The sequence below is a fragment of the Phoca vitulina genome, unplaced genomic scaffold (assembly GCF_004348235.1).
Source record: "Phoca vitulina isolate PV1807 unplaced genomic scaffold, GSC_HSeal_1.0 scaffold120, whole genome shotgun sequence".
NCBI classification, from domain to species: domain Eukaryota; kingdom Metazoa; phylum Chordata; class Mammalia; order Carnivora; family Phocidae; genus Phoca; species Phoca vitulina.
In genome coordinates this window covers 64,666-86,125 of record NW_022589823.1, presented here as the reverse complement: position 1 = coordinate 86,125, position 21,460 = coordinate 64,666, and the positions used below count along the sequence as shown (strand labels likewise).

The 21,460-nt window shown below is 42.4% G+C and overlaps 1 protein-coding gene across 2 annotated transcripts in view; it reads right to left on the bottom strand.

Annotated features, from left to right (window-relative positions):
• The window catches only part of PCBP3 (poly(rC) binding protein 3), a 264,553-nt gene that overhangs the window by 180,424 nt on the left and 62,669 nt on the right, over nt 1-21,460 (bottom strand). For both annotated transcript variants that reach the window (XM_032398764.1, XM_032398767.1), the window contains exon 2: nt 2,367-2,402. The gene's annotated coding sequence lies outside the window, so the exon portion shown is untranslated. The remainder of the gene's footprint in view (nt 1-2,366; nt 2,403-21,460) is intronic.

Genomic DNA, 21,460 nt, shown 5'->3' with positions numbered 1-21,460 from the left:
GACTGCCCTTCACCTCACTCTAAGGAAGTGTGGAAAGTTCTCAGGGATGTGCAAATGGAAAACCGAGTCCTTCCAAAGCTGCACTTCCCCTGGGAAACATCCTCTGCCGATGAGCTCCATTCCAGCTCGGCAGGAAGCCCACAGGAAGGCACTGCAGGACTGGCTAGGATTGGAATCAGCCGATTCTGCTCCAACCAGCCCAATGCTCCTAACAGCTCCCTCCTCACCTGCAGGAGAGGCCACAGGTGCCCTCTAAAAAGCTCACTGCCTTGACTTAACCATGCCTCCGGGAATTCCCAGAATCTGTGCTGCAACCCTCCAGAATCACGGTCTTGGCAGCCAGCCTGCGCTGCTCGTCCCAGCCTCTCAGCCCGGCAGCCCGGGGCCTCCTCTCCTCGCTGGGAGCCTGAGGTGCTGTGCACACAAGACAGGGTGTCACTCGGAGCCGGCCCCCCCCACCCAAGCATGCTTGCTTATTTCCAGAACTATCAGCCAGGTTCCCCATTTGCCAGGAGGAGAAACTTGGACGACACCAAATCCAAGGGGGAAAGAGGCCCAGTACATACAAGGCGTTGTTTATATGCCTGAATTCCAGAGGCCTTCCCCTCGGGATGTCTGTGAGAATTAGATCCGGATTTGCACAATTAGAGTTGGTCCCAAGCCAGTGGGGATTTGAATGTCCTCTAAGAAGCAAGTAGTATAACAGCTTTAGTTTAACAATCCAGCACTGAGAGAAAAAAGATGACCGGGCTCACCGCTCCCACACTCCGCCCCCGTGCCCTGCAGAGTGAGAACAGGCCTCAGGCCCCTGATGTGCACCCTGTTGCTCTCTGACCTCATCTCCTGTCCCCTGCCCCTCACTCACACTGCTCCAGCCACACCAGCCTCCCCGATGCTCCATGAGCACGCCGGACACGTGGCTCCCCTCGGCCTGTAGCCCTTCGTGCTCCAGCGCCCACAGGGTTCGCTGCTGCACCTCCTGCAAAGCTCTGCTCGGATAACCCCTGTCAGGGTGGGCCTGGTCAAGCTGCAGGCAGCATTCCCACACCCCGATCCTCCTTTCCCTCCTCCACGGCCAGCATGCCCACCTGACACACTGTGATGTGTTTACTTAGTATATTTATGTTTTGTAAGCCCCACATGGGTATGAGCCAAAGGAAGCTGGGATTTCAGAAAAGTGCCTGGCACATCACAGGCACTTGGTAAATATTTGCTAAATGAATGAAAGAACAAACAAGGCCTTTGTTCTGCTTTGTTATTAAGAACTTTCGTCTTCTAATAGCAGGCAGGACTCCGGTTCCCCTCCAGCCCTAGATATCTAGTGTTCCCCAACTCCTCACCACCACCACCATCTCTCCCGAGGGGGCTGCTGATTAAGTCACGGCCCCTGCTGCAGGCTACAGGCTCTCAAAGCTTGGGGGACTGTGGCGCTAGTGCTCTCTGACCAGGATCAGCTGAGTGCAGGACTCCGGGGTGACTACTTGGGGCTGCCATCAAGACCACCAGGAAGGGCAGACACTGAATTCAGAGCCCATGTCTTACCAACAAGGCAGCTCCTGCTTATCCTACCATTGTGAAGGGACTCAGGCTCATGAGGTCAGAGGCCTGGGCTCAAATCCTGGTCTCACCACTGATGACACAGTGATGTCATGTCGCTGAGCCTTGGAAAGGGGGCAGAACAACTGTAGCTACCTCCCAGGGCACTGAGAGGACAGAGTAAGGGATCAGATGGGAAGCATCACGATCAACAAAGCCAGAACTAATCAAGCACTTCACAAACAAACTGCTATCATGACTACAGTAGGATTCCACGCAAGACGGCTGAAAATCGCGTTTCCTGCTGAAAACCTTTAGAAAACAACATTTATAAGCTTTAGAAAAAGACATCTTAAGGATTTAAAAGGAATCATTTCAAGTTGGTTTTGCAAAACTGGAGTCAAGGCCACAGCCTGGGCTCACCACCACGGCCACAGCACACACCTGTCGCTGCTGGCTGGTGTGCGTTGCGGAAGCATGGGACAAATGCACGTGTCCAGCAGTGCATTTAAAAGGAATTACACTGACACCGGCCCTCAGGCCCCCTGCTGGACAGTTTGGTCAGGTTAAGGTGGAGAAAAATGTTTAACAGAAAAGGAGAAAACGGCTTCTTTTTAAATCTTGGTTCTACAAAAGTCAGAAAGAAATCATGCAAATCATTGACACTGTTAGTGCACTCTGCCCTGTGAAAGGTCCCTCATGTGATGTGAAACCAGGCCATAAGGAGAGGCAGCAAGACACATGGCTTCAAGACTTTAAAAATCAACTGACTTAGAATCACTGAATTTAAATTAAACCTCTATAAAGGCATTATAAGAGGCACTACTTACATGGAACCATGTGAAGATCTCTCTCTGTAGATAGCCCTGTAAATAGGTTAAAAAAATAATTATAATTGGAAATCATACACAGAAAATAACCCAAAGAATAATATACCACCTCAGATGCCAAATTTTATCAAACCAAAGCAATTTATTAAAAGAATGTACTCATAAATCAGTTATTTAGAAGGTCAAAGGCAGTTTTCCAGGGGAAAAAAAATTCCATAAAAGAGGTTAGATTCTAAACTGAGTTCAGAACTTAAGATACGGATACATGCTCAGAGCCCCAGACTCCCCTAAACCCTGACCCACAGTCGTAAAGCTGATTGAAAGTGTTGGGAAAGTTTGGGAAAGTATAGATTCTCAATCCCTTGGGCCCATGGGGAGTGGTAAGGAGAAGACTGTGGGGGTGGGGGGGTGGGTAGGTAGGACCCCTAGGGCACCATGTGGTCTCAGCTCCGAGTCTGAACAGTGCTTTACCTGGACAGGACAAGGCACTCTGCCTTTGCAAAGACTTAATGTGTAAGTAAATGGCACTACCAAAGGCTCCTACAGGCAGCCCAAGGCCTGTATACAGTGATGACTGAAGACCGGAGGAAGATTAGAAACCCCTAACAGAGGACGTCCATCCACTTCTAGCTGAGACAGAAGAAGACAGACAGACCAGATTGACAATGAAAACCCAGACAAAAGACATGAGACAGGGTTTTGAGACACAGGACATGATCCCCAAGGAAGGAAACAAATGTGATGCATCCTGACTGCCCAGCCTACAGCTTGGGGGAAGTTTTCTGGCTACAGTGCAGGAAGGAGGAACCCAGGCAAAGCCAGGGGAGTCCTGAGATGAGAAAATAATTGAAATTCAGGGACGCAGAGCAGCTAGAATTAGCAGGGTAGAGTATCCAAAAGGAGAGAGCTGCAGAGAGAAATGCTCCAGAGACCTCTGGGTGAATTAACTTGAGGCTTAACCTAGACACATATCAGCATGTGTGGGTGAGCAATCTATCTGAGGCCAAGGAAGGAGCCAACAGAAAGAGCAGGATAAACAGCAGCTGTGGCTCCGACAGCTCTAGGAATCGTTCACACTTCCAACAACCAGATGAGGAAACCTTGTCACATGGGGCCACTGGCTGAGCATCTGGAAGAGCACTGCCTCAGCAGCAGGGCCATATTACCACTGACTGAGCTGATGTACTAAACCAGGTACTGCATAACAATGTCCAACAACACATCACCCAGGGATCTCAACTTTCCAAGTAACTTAAATGCATTCCTCCAAAAAAGTTTAAAATATTTGAAAGAATACAGACCCCAACAACATAAAATATACAATGTCTTTCACGCATTCAAAAATTACCAGGCATGCAAAGAAGCATGAAAATATATCTCATAATGAGAACAGTTGATCAATACAAAATACAAGGAAATAATTAGTACACAAGGTCCTTAAAATAGCTATTATAAAGACACTGTATATATTCAAGAAGATAGAGGAAAGCACAACATGCTAAGGAGAGACATGAAAATTTTAAAAAGCCCAAGTCAAACATCTGAAATGGAAAATATACTTGATGGGATTAACATCACATTAGACACTACAAAAGGAAAGATTAGTCAATGTGCAAACAAAACAATCTGAGCAGACAGAAACTATCTCAAATGAAATGTAAAGAAAGACTCCCCCCACACAAAAAAAGCAGAAATATAATTGGATACACACACACACACACACACACACACACAAATTATGTAAGTATAATGTAATTGAAGATCCAGAGGGGGAGGACAGGATGGGACAAAAAACATATTTCCAAAAATAATGACAAAAAAATGTTTGAAATTTGATGAAAATTATGAACCCATAAATCCAAGAAGGTCAACAATCCCCAAGCAGAAGAAATCGTGAAGGAAATTAAACCAAGGCACATCATAATCAGCTTACCTAAAGAGAAAATCTTAAAAACAGCCAGACAAAAAAGAAACATTATGTACAGAGGGACAAAGACATGGTGGACAGAGGAGTTCTCAGAAACAATGCAAGCCAGAAACCAGTAGAATGACATCTCTAAAGTAATGAAGGATAAAACTGTCAACCTGAAATACCATACATAATGAAAATAACTTTCAAATACAAATGCAAAATGAAGACTTTTTCCAACAAACAAAAGCTAAAATAAATCATCACCAACACACTTTAACTACAAATAATATTAAACTAAGTCCATCACACAAGAGGAAAACAATATCAAAAGGAAATCCAGATCTACAAAAAGAAATGAAAAGTACCGGAAACAAAATTCATGAATAAATATACAAGCCTTTTTCTTAATTTTAAGATTGTTTTAAAAGATAACAGTATTTAAAGCAAAAATAATAACAATGTAGGATGGGGTTTATAAAATGTAAAAGTAAATGCCAAGAGAAGTGAGATGGAAGTATACTGTTAGGTTTTATACTCTTAAGTGGATTAGTATAATATTACTTGAAACCAGATGGTGATAAGGATATATGCAATGAATCTCAAGCAACCTCTTGAAGAGATATCACTAATAAGTTAGCAAAGGTGCTAGAATTGATCATAAAAAGTACTCAGTCCGGGATGCCTGCGTGGCTCAGTCAGTTGAGTGTCTGCCTTCAGCTCAGGTCATGATCCCAGGGTCCTGGGATTGAGTCCCACATTGGGCTCCTTGCTCAGCAGGGAGCCTGCTTCTCCCTCTGCCTGTCACTCCCCCTGCTTGTGCACATGCTCTCTCTCTCTGTCTCTGTGACAAATAAATAAAATCTTTAAAAAAATAAAAATAAAAAGTACTTAGTCCATTATAAAGCAGAAAAAGAGGACTAATAACAACTGGGACAAATAAAAAAACAATGGCAAAATGATAGGTTTAAACATAATCATATCAATAATCACATTAAATATAGTATAAACACCCTAATTAAAATGAAGAGATCTTAAGAGTGGATTAAAAAACCCAGAAGATTAAATACAAATATACAAGTAGGTTGAAAGAAAAAGACTGGAAAAAATGTACTGTGCTAGCCCTAATCAAAAGAAAGATGAAATGTCTATATTAACATCAGAAAAAGTAGGTCTCAGAGCAAAGCAAAGAATACTATCAGAAGTAAAGAGCATTACATAATAATAAAGGGTCAAACAACTAAACAGAAGATCAATAAAGGATATTTAGACTCAAACAACACTATCAACCAACATGACCTAATTGACATTTACAGAGCATTCTACACAATAACAAAACAATACACATTATTTTAAGTGATCATGGAATATTTTCAAAGACCATATTCTGAGCCATTTTTAAAAGTCTTAATAAACTTAAAAGATTGAAATCAGATGTAGTGTGTTCCCTGACCACCATGGAATTCGATCAGAAATCAATAACAGAAAAATAGAACACTTATAAGTAACACATGAGTCAAAGAAGAAATCAGAGTGGAAACTAGAAAGCATTTTTACCTGAGTAAAAATTAAAACACAACATATCAAAATGTGTGGTATGCAGCAAAAGCAGTACCATGAGGAAAATTTATAGCACTAAAATGCCTAGATTAGGAAAAAAGAAAGTTCTCAATAGCCTAAGCTTCTACTATATAAAACTAGAAAGAAAAAGAGAGAGCAAATTAAGTCCAAAGTAAGCAGAAGAAAAAATTAAGAATAGAAATAAATGAGCTGAAAGGCAATTAAGAAAAAAAATACAGAATTATTAAATCATTATGTTGCATATCTGAAACAAATGTAACACTGTGTCAACTATACTTCAACTGAAAAACAATACACAAAATTAATGAAATCCAAAATTGGTTCTTTGAGATCAATAATATTGATAAACATCTAGCCATACTCACCAGGAAAAAAAGAGAGGAAACACAGATTACCAGTCTCAATAATGATAAATAGAATACTACTACTGATACGAAGGCCACTAAAAAGATAGTTAAGTCGAAACTACCATGTGGAACCATTTCACACCTACTAGGATGGCTATAATTGAAGCAGTAGAAAAGAACATGTGTTGGGATGCCTGGGTGGCTCAGTCATTAAGCGTCTGCCTTCAGCTCAGGTCATGGTCCCAGGGTCCTGGGATCAAGTCCCACATCAGGCTCCCTGCTCAGCGGGAAGCCTGCCTCTCCCTCTCCTACTCCCCGTGCTTGTGTTCCCTCTCTCGCTGTCTCTCTCTGTGTCAAATAAATAAAATCTTTAAAAAAAAAAAAAAAAAAAACGTGTTGGTGAGGACATGGAGAAACAGGCACCTTGACACATCACTGGTGTGAGTGTAAAGCTGTGCAGCATCTATGGAAGAGTTTGCCAATTCCTCAGAAAGGTAACAGAATTACCACGACTCAGCAATTTCACATTAAGTTACACATCCAAAAGGACTGAAATCAGGGAGTCAAACAGATACTTGTTCATAGCCTCATTATTCTACAATAGCCAAAATATGGAAACAACCCAAGAGTCCATCAATGGATGAATTGATAAACTGTAATATATCCATACAATGGAATATTTTGCAGCCATTAAAAAAAAGGAAGTACTGATCCACACTACAACTCAGATGAACCTTGAAAACATGACACTAAATGAAAGAAGCCAGACACAAACAGTCATACACTATATGATTCCATTTATATGAAATACCCAGAATAGGTCAATCCAAAGAGACAGAAAGCAGATTTGTGGTCCAGGGGATGGGGAAAGAGGAAATGGAAAGTGATTACTTAATCAGTGTGGAGCATTTCTCTGGGATGATGAAAAAGTTTTGAAAAAGACTGAAACTGGGTGGTAACTGCACAACACTGTGAATGCACTGAACTGCACACTTTAAAATGATTAATTGCATGTTACGTGAATTTCGTGCCAATCAATCAATAAATAAAACAGAATGTAATAAGGGAATGTTAGGATCTATTTCATGGCAATAAATTTAATAACATAGAGGGAACAAACGCTTAGAAGAACCAAGCTATCCAAACTCACTCAAGAAGGTTATAGATAACCTTGTATGTATTCAAGAAATTGAACTCAAGTTAAAAACCTTCCTACCAAAAAAAGATGGCTTCAGTGGTGAATTCTACCAAATATTCAAGGAAAAAATAAGACAAATTCCTTACTAACTCATCCTGAAAATTTAATATAAGAGAACACTTCCCAACTCAATGAGGCAAGTATATTAACTTGATATCAAAACCAGAAAAATACACTAAAAGTAAACACACCAATATTCCTCATAAATATAGTTGCAAAAATTCTTAAATTTTAGCATATCAAACCATGTAATATAAAAAAAATACGTTATGACAAAGCGGATTCCAACCCAGGAATGCAACTGGTTTAGGATTTTGCTGGAATCCGTACAACCAAGTCGCACGGCGGCCGCCCAGACGGACTCCCGAGGGAGCTGTACAGTTGTCCCCACACACGCAGAAAAAGCATCTGACAAAATTCAATCATCACTCATGAAAACTTCTCTGCAAACCCACACTGTTAAGAGCATTTTCCGGGCCTGACAAAGGAGCTCCAGCTAGAATACACAGCTAACATCAGACATTACGGTGAGAGAGGTGCGTATACCCTCAAGATCAGGAACAAAGCTAAGGATGATGTCCCCTCTGAGCTTCTATTCAACAAGATGTCAATCGCATCAAGGTGATCTATCAATTCAGTGCAATCTCAATCAAAATCAGAACAGGCTACGTGGATTCTAAAATGTGTATGGAAATATGAGAGAAATAAAACAGCCTAAACAACTTTGAGAAAGGGAACAAAGTGGGAGAACTTATACTGCCTTATTTCAAGATTTATTATAAAGCTACAGCAATAAAGACAGATTGATCAAAAGGAACAGGGTGGTCCAGAAATAGTCTACACTTTGTTAACCACATTTTTAGTTTTCTATGTTCTTATGCTTTGACATCTGGGCCTTGCTGACCCTAGAGGGACTGTCCCCCTAGAGTTAGCCAGTTCCAGATAGGATAAACAACTCACCCCAGGAGCAAACCAACCAATCCCCCCCCCACCTCCTCTGTGGGGCTCTCACTCTGGGCCACCATCCCCCTGCTCTAATCACCCCAGGGCCAGGGACCAGATAACCAGGGACAGCCCCTATGCCCTAGGGCCTGCTGAAATTGTTCAAACTAGCCAAACTTAAGCCTGCAGACCCTGCCTCACCTGTTCCTCCCATAGAAACCACAATAAAACTCTTGCCCACATTTTCCCCTCACGGCCTCTGCCTCCTGACGGACCCTGGTGCTTCCTTGTGGGGCCCTCGGTGGCCTGCCTCCTGTTTCTTGGGACCTCTGAGCACAAACTTCCTCCTTCATGACAGTCATTTCCGTGTCGGCCTTTCTTACCACTCCTGATTAAAATAAGTCCCAGGTACCCTTGAAAACACAAACACATGGCCAAATGATTTTTGACAAAGGTTCCAAGGTGACTGAATGGGTAAAGGATAAGATTTTTAACAGATGCTGAAACAATTAGACACCATTTTCCAAAAAAAAAAAAAAAAAAAAAAAAACGGATCCTGACATTTTCTTCCCATTCTATATAAAATTATTTAAGATAGATCACAGACTTAAATACAAGAGCTGAAACTATAAGACTTCTGAAAGGAAGAAAGAACAAGAGGAAATCTTACAGACCTCTGGTTTCACAAGGAATTCCTTCGTGATGCAAAAGACATGATGTATAAAAGGAAAAAATGGATAAATTGGATGTTATCAAAATTTAAAACTTTTGATCAAAAGACACCGCTATAAAAATGACGAGTGAAGCGGCAGATCAGAACAGTGCCCCATAAAGGACTGTCCAGAACACACGGAACTCTCAAAATTTAATAAGAAAACAAAAACCATTTTTAAAATGGGCTAAATATTTAATCAAATACTTCGCCAAAGTCAGCATAGGGATGGCACACACGCACATGGAAAGCAGGCCGTGCAGACCCGCCAGCACCCAGCACAGGAGTGGAGTGTGCAGGTCACATGGAGAGTTTTCCTCCAAATCCTGAATGCCATGGGAGAAGAAATTTAAAACCGACAAACCTCCAAGAGGGAGACCTAAACGTCCAAAATGGCTGCACTGTCTGCTGGACAGGGACAGGCAGCCCTGGCTGGATCAAGTGCTCCCAGCAGCTTGCAGAGCGCCGGCAGGAGGAAGCGCAGGCGCTGGGGGATGGGGGGCGGGGTAGGCACACAGTGAGCACCAACCCCTCAGGCCTCCAGCCTCCAGCTTCTGGGGTTGGACTGGGGGAGCTCTGCTCCTCTCCACTGACCATACTCCCTTCTGCAGGTGAGCCCATCCAGTCCATAGCCATAGATACACATTTTCCACTGGACTCCCTAAATCCAACTCCCTGCCCTGCCCTCGCCCCTAAGCTTCGGCATCAACTGCCCACCTGACCAATCAACTGGGATGTCTAGATCTAAAGTCCAAGACCAATCCCTGACGATCCCAAGGTAATCACACCTCAGGTGCTCAGCCCCCTGGGAGTCACTCCAATCCTCTTCACCAGCCTCCCTGACTCATCCTCCAGCAAGTCCATCAGCTCTGCCTTAGCACAGCCTCTGACCTAGCCCTAGTACCCACCACGCCCACCATCTGCCCTCCTGCAGGCCGTAGCCTCCCAACCAAACCCACCTTCCCGCAGCCAGAATGAGCTTCAGACACCCCACTGTGCTGAGGAGTAACACCACAACCCCTTGGACAGAAGGCCAACAGCCACCACTATTCTCCAAAGCACATTTCAGCTACCCTTTGCTCACTGCCCCCACTGCCCTCCCATGTTGCTCTCTCACCACCCAGCCACTGCTGCAGCCACATGGTGTGTAAGCTCTGTCATGCCACCAGCCTGACCACCACCTCCTCTGAAAGGCCTCCGGGGCCACCTGGCAGGTGCTCCCCAACTCCTTGCCAGTCTTCCTGCTCTGATCCATCTGCCATGCACCACTGCATTTTTAACTTATTTCTCTTGACTCTTGTCTCTCACCCCCACCAGAAATGAGCCCCTTGGGGGCAGGGACGGAGCTCCAGGAAGAGCACTAGGTGGGAGGCAAGTCCCCTTGCATGTTGGACAGACAGGTGCACGTGCGAAGAGACATAAGGACAGACAGGCAGTGCACCAAGCAGGGGCCTGCACGCAGGTCAGGGCTCCCCTCCCTGAGTGAGGGGCAAGACTCCGAAGGACAACAGGCAGAACTGTACGTGTGCTGGGAGGCTTGACATCTGTGGGTATTCTCTCTTTTTTTCAAAAGAACAGAATAAAATAACACTTACTGGATGGGGAGGGGGAACAAGAGAAGACATTGTGCCTACCATGAGAGACTTGCAAGTCCAAACACAATCAGCGTGGGTCTGATCGGACTCGGTCACTTATTCAGAGTTCAGGGCACTGTGGCGCTCATGTGGCCCAGGCGAACACTGCTGCTGACCACGCCTGGGCCACATGAGCCACAGCCCGGAGTGCAGGTTCTCCCCTTCGTCCCTGGTTGGCACATGACTGACGCTGCAGCATCGCAAATGCAACCACACATAACCACAACAGAATCTAGCATTAGAAACACATTTTAAAAGCACTGACTAGAAATGAGTCAAAATGAACAAGCAAAATTCTATTCCTTTCGTGAATTTAGCCATAGATGCAAATAATAGTAATGTTCTTATTTGAACTACTGTTTGTAATTTCCCTGTTAGGTGCAGAGGAATTTTGTAGGCTCTTAGTATTCCAACCAGAGCATCTACCAAAAATAGAAGCCCTCCTTTCCTGAAGGTGGTTCTCCCACAGCCTCCTCAGACCAGAGCAGCATCCGTATTCCAATAGGCTGAAATCACTCTGCTGACAACTCAGGGAGGGAGGGTGTTCTTCTGGAATCCACTGAGGTCCCCATCCCAACCACAGGGCCCCCTGCCATTTGCCTTTTCCCTCACCCATGGCCAACCACACAAATCCACATATCTGATACCCGTTGTCATCCTCACACTCCCATGGATGTTGCTGACATTTTACATCAGAGTTTTAATATTCATGTTACAGAATGGCCCGACCCATGGCTATGAAGGCAGGACCCCACAGGCTCCACTTCTCCTTCCAACATGGAGTTGGCTTCTGGGGCTCTCCCATCAGAGGAAGATGAGCAAGCAGAGACCAGCAAAATGGGGGCAGTGGCCATGGACCACCATGTGGAATGTTTTAGGCCACCACTTCCAAAGGCCACTTAATAGTGACCTGGGGTAATGCTAGTGGGTTTGCAGCAGGACACACTTGGAAATGCAGCTCCCAGGAATCTGCTCATAGGTCCTGTTTGTCCTAAATGGGAGCTCACATTTTGACAGATCTCAATAAAGGAAGATGAGCAAATGCCACTTTTTTACCCATAGACCATACTAAAGATCTGACTTCAGGAGGAAAACAGCCTTGACTCCAAACTTCTCCAGATCCAAGGGACAGAGTATCTCACTAACCCACCCCCTGCAGCAGAATGAACTTCGAGTTCTTCAGTGCCAACAAGAGTCAGGGGTAACTAGGGTTTAAAAGAGCTTCTGTAGTGGGGAGGACGGGCAAGGATGATTCAGCTTCATTCTCATCACAGAATCCACCAATGCAATTACCCTTTCTAAGTAATTATACTCTTAGAGATGGTCTCAGGAGAAAAGAGAGGGAGGTAGCCAGGGGGCTGAGCTTCTTTACTCCTCCACCTCAAAAAATAGCATCTAGAGGTCAATGCATGGTGGTGACATGGTCAATAAGGCCAAGGAGCACAGACCTTGAGAGCCCCTGCATAGTGGGCCCACCTTGCCCCCTGGCCCCGGACAGCAGGCCCTCTCATCTGGCCACACACCAGTGACTATCTGTTTCCACTGCTTAGAAGATCAGGCTTGTGCCCAATGGGGAGGGTGTATTTTTTTGTTTCATTTTTCCATTTAATAGATCATACTCTGTGAATACAGATTATGTATATCCATGTTTCAACATTTTTATATTATATTGACAAACTTTATTCACTATGAACTTGCAATCATAAATAAAGGGATTTTTGTTTTAATCTCAGTTAGTAAACGGACTTATTAAATTAAAATTTTAAACTCCATTATTTTTACCTCCTTGGCTTTCTGAGTGGGTCACTCTCATTACCAGAATCAGACACAGGAGATCTGTGTGGGCTCTCACCAGGCACTGAAATTGCCTAAAATACATCTACTAGACTTTCTGGACAACTCCCCAAATACAAGGTTTCAATCAGTGACAGAGGGTGAGTCCTGCACACCCAGGCCCCGGAACACCTGACAAGAGAGGCTGCCCCACATGGGTGTCCCGCCACGCACACAGATTCTATCTTTGTGACAACAAGTATGCATCCTGTGACAACAAAACACATGCCTGCTCTTTGTACAGAAAGTGCAGCAAAGTACAAGAAATACATTTAAAAGCACCTGCAACTCCCAGACAAAAACACCGAGAGCAGTAAACTTCTATTTTCTTCTAGAAGTTTTTCATTATAACATTAACCTATACATATTTTTTAATTTTTTTAAAGATTGATTTATTTGAGAGAGAGAGAGCGCACACACACAAGAGTAGGAGGGGCAGAGGGAGAGGGAGGGAGAATCTCAAACAGGTTCTGTGCTGAGCACAGAGCCCAGCACAGGGCTCGATCCCATGACCCGGACATCAGGGCCTGAGCCGAAACCAAAAGTTGGACGCTTAACCAACTGCACCACCCAGGAGCTCCCTATATATTTTTTAAACAAAATGAAATAATTATATGTGCTTTCAGAACAATGTAATATATCTGTGTCTGAAATATCTGTAGAAAATGTTCATAACAGCTTGTTTTTAGGCTTTTAATAATGTTTATTGATACCTGAAGAAATCTGTCCATAAAAATAAAACTTATCTACTATTTGAAATTACTTGCATTGCTTTTATGCTTAGAAAATGCTTCTGCATATCAGAAATCAGAGTAATTTTCATATAATTCTTCTGTAATTAAAAAAACATATATTATTTCTCCTATGATTATAAAAGTGATATTTGTTCAGTTAGGAAAATTTAGAAAACTCAAAAATGTGTGAACATAGATACCAGCAGTGGTCCCAGATCTCAGAAACAGATACCATAAGCTTTTGGTTGTATCTCCTTGAGGCCTTTAAAATACACACACACACACACGTATAGGCACACACAAGCACACAGCACACACACAAACCCCAATATTTCATGTCATATATACTGTTTTTACATGTATTTTGACTTCATATGCTGGGTGCATTTTTTCATGCCATGAGTCATTCCTACAAATGCTAACTGCTGCCTAATATTCTCTGTGTTATAGAAGAACAGTAACTGAATTTACTAAATCCTCTATTATTGGGCCTTCAGGCTGCTTCCACTTGTTAATTATTTAAATTAATGCTGCAGTGAACATCCCCTATGATTGTTTCCTGAAGACAAATTCTTGAGAGCAGAATTTTCAGCCAAAGTGCCTGAGAATTTCAGAGCCCCTGACACACAAAGATGAAGAGCCCCCAGGCCCCCACCTCTGTCCAGTCACTCTCTGAGACACCAAGTGACATGTGACAGTCTGGTCTCTGTGATTCTGTGCCAAAACTCTATTATAAACACCCCCAAAATATATGCCAATAAGGCGGTCAAAGAATGATGTGTGTGCATTTATCCGTTAGTACTGAGGGGCAGCATCTTTCCATGTTTGTTGGTATCTCCTTCCATAAACTGCCTGCTCAAAATCCAGCAACAAAGTCACTGGGTGCGAATCTATGAAACACATGAAGATAAAAAAAAAGGAAGGATGCACATTAATTTCTGGTCAAAGACTCAGCAAATTTAAGTAAATAGATTGTAGAAAGGAATAAATTCAGGTATTTTCTGTATTAGATTTTAAAAATTTAATGGACCTAATAATAATCTAATTGAATCGGGAGGTAATCATTGTGAACTCAGAGCCATAACAGGTCTGTCTTCAGTTCACTCTTGAAAAGTGGAACCCTGGAGCCGAGATTTTAGCCTCTAACACTTTCCACCAAAAACAAACAAACGAACAAACAAAAACAAAGCTCTTTGCCAAGCAGCTGTTTCCACAACTGGAGGCAGAAGGCAAAGGGCCTACAATACAGAGGTGTGCCCAGAAATCAAGGCACCCCCACATATCGGGAGTGGCCCTGGGCAGCAACAGGGGCCCCAGTCAGGCTGTGAGCATCAGCGCAAGACAGAATCATTATTAGATTCTAATCTGAGACAGGAGCTCAGGGTGAACTCAAGGTCCAAATGATCTTAGACAAGTGACTAAGTGGCGCAGTCTCCCAATGACCCAGTCCCGCCGGTCTGCAGCTCTACCACTGTGCTGCGGGAAGCTACCTGCCCAAACAGAGCTGCACAGGTGAGCTTCCATTAAACCACTGTCACCCTGCAAGGGGCACAGTGATGGAGAAATTAATTAAAACTACAGCACATGTATTTTTTGAGGTTTACATACAGTAATAAATTTCATAATCATTTTATTTCTGCATGCTTTTTTTTTACTGCTAATATATTTAAAATAATTTCTAACACTGCTTAAATTATTTTTAAAATTATATCTTATATATATAATATGCAGAAGCATTTTCTAAGCATAAATATATATTATATATATATATTATATGTATTTAACATGTTAAGTCTTAAATACAGAACAAATAACACCAAATGTCTCTCTTCAGGCACAAAAGCCTCATACATGTTAAAGCCCCTCACGATTTTCACATCAGCTTATCTTTTAGTTATGGATCTAGAGGCCCTCTCTACTAACCATTGGCTACCACATGTCCCCACTTCCTTTTACCAGCCTCTGAATTTGGGTATTCTATAGAAGTTTTGAAATCTGGAATTCTTGTAGTTTCCAGGTTTGGTATCATGCTGGGAGAAGTCATACCCATACTTTCTGTGGGGGTTCCTCGGCTGTTTCCCTTGGCTTTCCCAGTGATGAACCCTTGAGCCACCCAACAGCTGTTGGCGACTCACCCCACATCCACTGCAAAGCACCCCCATTTCCCACAGTCTCCTCTCACATGGCTGACAACACGTCCCTAATTCTGAGGCAAAGTCAACCCGACCTCAGGGTGAGAAATCATGAACAGCTAGCTTGATAACAACTGAGCAAATCCCACAAAAAGGACTTGTTCCATGAGTTCATTAGGCAGGGTTTAATACCAGCCAGGAATTTGCTCCCACATGAATCCCCCTTTTCATGAGCGGGGCTCTAGAGTCTCTACTTTGTTCTGCTGAGCTGTTGGTCTCTTTCACCCGTAATACCAACTGCTTTGATATCTTTAGCTTTACAGAAAGTTTTGATATCAAATAGGATAAGCAGTCATGCACTGTTTTCTTTTCCAAAACTTCCTGGCTAGTCTTATACATTTTCTTTCCTTGTGACATTTAGAAGTGGTTAACCAATTTCTATAAAATATCCTGTTGCAATCACATTCATTTTTTGATCAAAAAACATGGTAGGTAGATAGCATGACTGGGAGCTGCAGCGTAATGACTGCGGGCAGCTCGCTCCTCCATAAACGTAATGAGGACAATGACCACATTTTCATAATTAACTGTTTAAGGACTCTGGGAATTAACCAAAGACCTGTAGCAATCCAAGGATTATTCATTTATGCAAGAAAATTTGGATTTAGGTAAGAGCAGGAGCTTTGCAGCGCTTTGCTCAGGCCTCCTCCCTGCCCCTCCCCAAAGCCCAGCCCAGCAGCCGCAGCCCCACAAGGGGCAGAACTGGGCAGGAGCTCCATCAAAGCTGTCAACACTTACATTCAAAAATGAAAGAAAGATCCCAACTCAGTAACCTTAACTTCCACCAAGAAATTAGAAAAACAAAAGAAAACTAAACCAAAGGTAAGCAGAAGGAAATAACAAGCCCTAGAGCAAAAATGAGTGAGATCGAGAATGGAAAAACAAGCCAAAAATGGGTTCTTTGTTTTTGTGGTTGTTTTAAAGATTATTTGTTTATTTATTTATTTGAGAGAAGGAGGGAGGGAGGGAGAGAGAGAGCGCTAGAGGAGGAAGGGGCAGAGGGAGAGGGAGAAGTAGACTCCCTGTTGAGCAGAGAGCCCCATGCAGGGCTCAATCCCAGGACCCTGAGATCATGACCTGAGCCGAAGGCAGATGTTTAACCGACTGAGCCACCCAGGCGCCCCAAAAGTGGGTTCTTTGAAAAGATCAACAAAAGTGACATGTCTTCATCTAGACTGACTCAGAAACACAGAAGACTTAATTACAATTAGGAATGAAAGAAACGTTACCACCCAACTTATGAAATAAAAAGGATTACAAGGAAACCCTAAGAAAAATTTTATATCAACAAATTAGATTAACTAGATGAAGTGAACAATTTCCTGGAAAGAAATACAAACTACTGAAACGGACTCAAGAAAAAACAGAAAATCCGAGTGTAGATACTGATACAGATGATATAGGATAGAGGCTGTAAATATTTCCATGGAAGAGAATTAAGAATCCACAAATAAACCCCTGCATTTAGTCAATGGTTTCTGACTGAGAGTGCCAAGACAATCAACAGAGAAAGATTGTATGTCTCAAGAAATGCTGCTGGGATGGCTGGACATCCACGGGCAAAAGCACAAATTCGGACCCCTGCTTCACACTATACACAAAATTAATTCAAAGTAGATCAAAGACCTACATGCAAGAGCTCAAACTATAAAGCTCTTGGGATAAAGGTGAAATCACGACCCTGGTTAGGCAGTGGTTTCTCACGTGTCACATCAATAACACAAGTGACAGAACAAAAATAAATAAATAAATGGGACTTCATCAAATTTACAAAATTTTGTGCTTCAACAGACACTTTCAAAAAAGTAAAAAGACAACCCACAGAATGGAAGAAAATTTCTGCAAATCTGGTAAGGGAACAGTATCCAGAATATATGAAAAATCCTTACAACTCAACAATAAAAAGACAAATAATTCTATTAAACAATGGGCAAAGGATTTGAATACTCCTTTCCGCAGGGAATGTATATAAACAGCCAATAAACAATTGAAAACATTCTAAACATCATTAGTCATCAGGGAAATGCAAATCAGAATCACAGTGAGACAGCATTTCACACCCACCAGAATGGCTATAATCAAAAAGACTGACAAAAACAAGTATTCGTGAGGATGTGCAAATACTGGAATTTGCTGGTGGGAATATAAAACTGTACAGCCCTTTTGGAAAACACTGGCGGTTTCTTAAAAAAGTGAAACATGTTATTGTCATGAGACCCGGCAATTCAACTCCTCTATAACCATAAGATTGGAAAAAGTACATCTACACAAAAACTAGCACACGAATGTTCATAACACCATTATTCATAATAGCTAAAAAGTGGAAACAACCCAAATGTTCATCAGTGGATAAAGCGATAAACAGTATGTTGTATATCCATACAGTGGAATATTATTCAGCCATAAAAAGGAATAAAGTACTAATACATGCTAAAACATAGATGAAACTCGAAAACATTACGTAAAGTGAAAGAAGCCAGACACAAAATGTTATATACTGTATGATTCCATGTATCTGAAATGTCTGCAGTGAGTAAATCGGCAGAGACAAAAGATAGATTAATGTTATTCAGGGACTGGGGGGAGGGGAGAACGGGGGGTAATGCAAATGGTACAGGGTTTCTTTTTAGGTCGTAGAAAATGTTCTTTTTAGGTCACAGAAAATGTTCTGAAGGGGCACCTGGGTGGCTCAGTCATTAAGCGTCTGCCTTCCACTCAGGTCATGATCCCAGCGTCCTGGAATCGAGCCCCATGTTGGGCTCCCTGCTCAGTCTGCTTCTCCCTCTCCCACTCCCCCTCCTTGTGTTTCCTCTCTAGCTGTCTCTCTCTCTGTCAAATAAATAAATAAATAAATAATCTTAAAAAAAAAGAAAAAGAAAATGTTCTGAAATTAGATAGTGGTGATGGATGCAAAGCTCTGTGAATATACCAAAACATTCGATTATACACTTTAATGGGGTGTTAATTATATCTCAAATCAAAAAAATAAATATAATAGGAATCTATGTACTTATCATGAAGAATAAAGAGTAGTCAACATTTTGCTTTATTTACTTTAGAACTCTATCAAAAATGCACGCAGATAGCACTAAAGCCCTAGACCCAACTGATAACCCCTCCTTCCCTATAGGTTGATAATGACAAAATCTAAACCATCTTTACTTAATTCAGATGTTTATACCTTTACTGGTTATGTAAATATCCAAACAAGATACCATAATATACCCCTACTTGGTAACTTGGCTTTTTACAGTCAACCCTGTTACTGAGATTTATGCATCCTGATACACGTAGATCTAATTCATTCATTTTAATGCTGAATAATTTTTGACTGTATGAATAAAACAGATGCCTGGATCTCCTTACTGAGGCCAATTAGGTAGTTTCTACCATTTCACTATTACAAACACAGTAGGCCCATATCCTTGGCACCTGCCAGCATCTTCTAGAGCAAATACCTGAAAATGGCATTCGTGGGTCATATTATGTGCACATTTTCCACTTAGTCATGTAACCAAATTCATCTCCAAAGCAGTTATACCAATCAGTACTTCCAAGAGCAAGGTGTAAGAGTTCCCATTTCCCCCACACCTCACCAATATGCATTAACTGACTCACCAATTTGATTAATATGAAACGATCTCTCATTGTGTTAATCCATTTATCATGGATTAACAGAAAAATCAGTGTTCACACAGGTTTATAAAAACCTTTTTGGTTTTCTCATTTTGAATTGTCTTTTTACAGCCTTTATCCATTGTAGGTTTACTCCTTGTAGATCTCTGATATTAATCCTTTTCATGTTTTGTGACTTTCAAATGTTTCCTCCTGTCTGTAGTCTCTTTTAATTCTATAAAAAATCTACCATACAGATGATTTTTCTATATAATATAGTCAAACAAACCAGTCTTTTTCCTTACAGTTAGTGCTTTTTGTGCCTGGTTTAAGAAATTCATCTGCACCCAGATGTCACAGAAAGTCTTCTGTCTTCTCATCTGTAAGTGTTAGTTTTGCTTTTCACACTCAGGATTTTATTCCATCTAGAATTCAGTCTCATATAGGAAGCACTTGGTAGGGATCTAATTTTATCTTTACCGTAGGGTAGAAGATTATCCCAGCAATATTGACTAAAAGGTCTATCCTTTCCTCATTGACTTATAATACAACCTCCAGTATTATGCATTCCTATGTGTGAGTATGGTTGTGTGGGGGGTGTGTGGGATGTGTGGGATGTGGGGGATGTGGGGGATTTGAGTGGGGGGGGCCATGGGGGGTGTAGATAGGTGGTGCGTGGGTGTGGGGTGTGAGATGTGGGGAGTGGGGTGTGGAGGGTGTGAGTATGGTGGATATAGGTGGGTGGGCATGAGTACAGGGGGGTGGGGGGTGTTTGTGGGGTATGGGTGTAGGAGATATGGGGTGTTTGGTGTAGGTAGGGGTGTTAGGGCATGTGAGAGGGTGTGGCTATGGGGGGCTGTGAGTGGGGGAAGCGTGGGAGTGTAGATAGGTATGGGCGGGTGTGGGTAGGTGTAGGGGGGTGTGATTGGGGGGGGTGTGAGAGGGTGTGAGTATAGGGTGTGGGGGAGTGTGAGGGTGGGAAGTTGCAGAGGTGTTTGTGAGGGGGTGTGGGTTCCCTAACTCTGCTGCACAGACATATCTGTCTGTTCCTGGACCAACAACAAAAATCCTAAATACTACACCTTTATAATAAGCTTTGGCATCTGAATGGGCAAGTCTCCCAGTATTTATTTATTTATTTATTTTTACTTACCATTTTGGTTCCTTACTCTTCTACCTGTATTTTAGGATCAATTCTTCAAAACCCATGGAAGCCCTGCCAGGATTTTGTTTTGCACTTAATTAACAAATGCCACCTTAATGCTGATCGCTCACATCATTAACAAGATATAACTAACAGTGTTTATTCATGCCTTCTCTTTTTAGTTTTTGATCAATCTTACCAAAGGTTTTTTTTTTATTTTATTTTATTATGTTGTGTTAGTCACCATGCAATACATCATTCGTTTTTGATGTGGTGATCCACGATTCATTGTTTTCATATAACACCCAGTGCTCCATGCAGTACGTGCCCTCCTTAATACCCATCACCGGGCTCACCATCCCCCCACCCCCCTCCCCTCTAAAACCCTCAGTTTGTTTCTCAGAGTCCATAGTCTCTCATGGTTCATCTCTCCCTCCGATTTCCCCCCCTTCATTTTTCCCTTCCTTCTCCCAATGTCCTCCATGCTATTCCCTATGTTCCACAAATAAGTGACACCATATGATAATTGACTTTCTCTGCTTGACTTATTTCACTTAGCATAATCTCCTCCAGTCCCATCCATGTTGATGTAAAATTTGGGTATTCATCCTTTCTGATGGCTGAGTAATATTCCATTGTATATATGGACCACATCTTCTTTATCCATTCGTCTGTTGAAGGGCATCTCGGCTCCTTCCACAGTTTGGCTATTGCGGACATTGCTGCTGTGAACATTGGGGTGCATATGGCCCTTTTCACTACATCTGTGTCTCTGGGGTAAATACCCAGGAGTGCAATTGCTGGGTCATAGGGTAGCTCTATTTTTAATTTTTTGAGGAACCTCCACACTGTTTTCCAAAGTGGCTGTACCAATTTGCATTCCCACCAACAGTGTAAGAGGGTTCCCCTTTCTCCACGACCTCTCCAACATTTGTTGTTTCTTTCCCTGTCCATTTTTGCCATTCTAACTGGTGTAAGGCGGTATCTCAATGTGGTTTTGATTTGGATTTCCCTGATGGCTAATGATGATGAACATTTTTTCACATGTCAGTTAGCCATTTGTATGTCTTCTTCAGAGAAGTGTGTCTGTTCATGTCTTCTGCTCATTTTTTGACTTGATTATTTGTTTTTTGGGTGTTGAGTTTGAGAAGTTCTTTATGGATCTTGGATACAAGCCCTTTATCTGTAGCGTCATTTGCAAATCTTCTCCCATCTGTGGGCTGCCTCCTTGTTTTGTTGACTGTTTCCTTTGC